The sequence below is a fragment of the Petaurus breviceps genome, unplaced genomic scaffold, assembly GCF_028583685.1.
Source record: "Petaurus breviceps papuanus isolate PSGF00001 unplaced genomic scaffold, PetGlider_PUasm1.0 90416, whole genome shotgun sequence".
Classification (NCBI taxonomy): Eukaryota; Metazoa; Chordata; class Mammalia; order Diprotodontia; family Petauridae; genus Petaurus; species Petaurus breviceps.
The window spans coordinates 903088-904963 of NW_027187244.1; the positions used below are offsets into that span (position 1 = coordinate 903088).

General features: G+C 43.7%; 1 pseudogene; it reads left to right on the forward strand.

Moving 5' to 3' along the window:
* Positions 1-703: 703 nt before the first annotated feature.
* On the forward strand, positions 704-1377 carry LOC138177439 (folate receptor alpha-like; annotated as a pseudogene).
* The last annotated feature ends 499 nt before the right edge of the window (positions 1378-1876 follow it).

A 1876-nucleotide genomic window follows, 5' to 3' on the forward strand; every position in this document is an offset into this window, starting at 1 on the left:
GCTTTGCTAAGTCAGAAGCTACAATCTCACAGCTACTCTTGCTACAAATAAGAATTGGAGTCCAGGGAACTTATTTAAAAAGGAAGAAACTAGACCACAGTACTCCTGGAGCCACATTCATGTTTTGGTTCCTTGAGTATAAACTTCAGGTTTTTCCCAGTTGAATACTTTTCCGAAGTTGTTCGCTAAAAAAATAAAATAATATTTCCTGCTGATTGTTTGACATTCACATTACCTCTACTTCAACTTAGTTTTTGCTGTTATCAGGTAGGCCAAGTTCTAAAAGAATTCTTTTATATCAATTACTCAGTCAGCAAACATTTTCATGGGCCTACCATGTGCAGAAAATATTAAATAATATATAGTCCTTGCTCTCATGGACTAGCACACAGTCTATCCAGTGTGAGGATAAGACACAAATAATTGAAATATAGTGAAATATAGAAATAACATTATCTCAGAGGAGCCCATCAGAGAGCTAGCACAGTTGCTATCAACTAAAGGGTAGAGAGGTCAGAGAAAGTTCTCTAAAGAACCTAACGTTAGTTCTGGTTTTATAATAGAGGGAAACTTCCCTCCTAGGGGTCTTTGCTATTATTTTGGGCTCCAGGCTTCCTTAGAATCTCTGGGAATCTAGAAGCAACAGGCCCCAGAGATCATGCCTTAATCAGGATGAGGGGTGCTATTCCTGGGCCTTGTGGCCATGGCCCATGGGCTTCAGAAGGGTAGTGATCTGCTCAGTGTCTGCATCGATGCTAAACACCACAAGTTAGAGGCTGGTCCAAAAGATTATCTTCATCACCAGTGTAGCCCATGGAAGAAAAATGCCTGCTGTATTGTAAACACAAGCTGTGCCGCCCACGAAGACACCTTTTACTTGTACCACTTCAACTATAACAACTGCGGAACGATGACCCCAACCTGCAAAAGACACTTTATCCAGGACACTTGTCTTTATGAATACTCCCCCAACCTAGGACCCTGGATCCAGCCAATGTCTTCAAGCTGGCAGAGGGAACGGATCCTGAATGCTCCTCTGTGCAGGGAGGATGTAACCAGTGGTGGGAGGACTACCAATCCTCATATACCGGCAAAGAGAACTGGCACAAAGTCTGCAATTAGACTTCAGGGATTAATAAATGCCCAGTTGAGGCTGCGTGCCATCGTTTCACATTTTACTTCCCCACACCAGCCTCTCTATGTGAGATGTGTGGAGTCACTCTTATAGGGCAAGTTCTTTTGACTTGGGCAGCGGCAAATGTATCTACATGTGCTTTGACCCAGCCCAGGGAAACCCCAATGAAACTGTGGCCAAATATTATGCTTTTGCCTCTGCCCCAGGCATCTTCATTTGAGGGACCGGTTTCCCCTTCTTGACTTTGACACTGCTATTGATTCTCTGGGGTTAACCCTCATCAGGCATGAAATCTAGCCAATCTACATGTAAAACCATAGCCAAGATTTACTTCCAGTCTGAGACCCCTGGACCCTAGCTTCCTGCCTGACACAGTCTTGCTCTACTGAAACCCTGACTGCCCAAGCTGAATTCTTTCCCCTCAAATCTGAGCTGTCTGCTTGGAAACGTATACCCCATACACTTTGGATTTCACATTTCCCACCCCACTACTGAGGGAGCCAGGGTGGGAGTGCCTTCCTTTCTGCCCACTTTTAAGTAGTTCCAACACCAGTTTCCTACCTCTTCCTCTGAACAGCAAAGTCCACTCATCCCCCTTCTCTTCTTTAGGGGAAATTAGATATAATTTCTTTCCTCTCTAGAGTAAAACCCTCCTTACTCTTTCAAGTAAGGGTCATTTCATTGATTATATTTGTATCCCTAGTACCTGGTTCATATGTAAGTAGGTGCTTCATAAACATC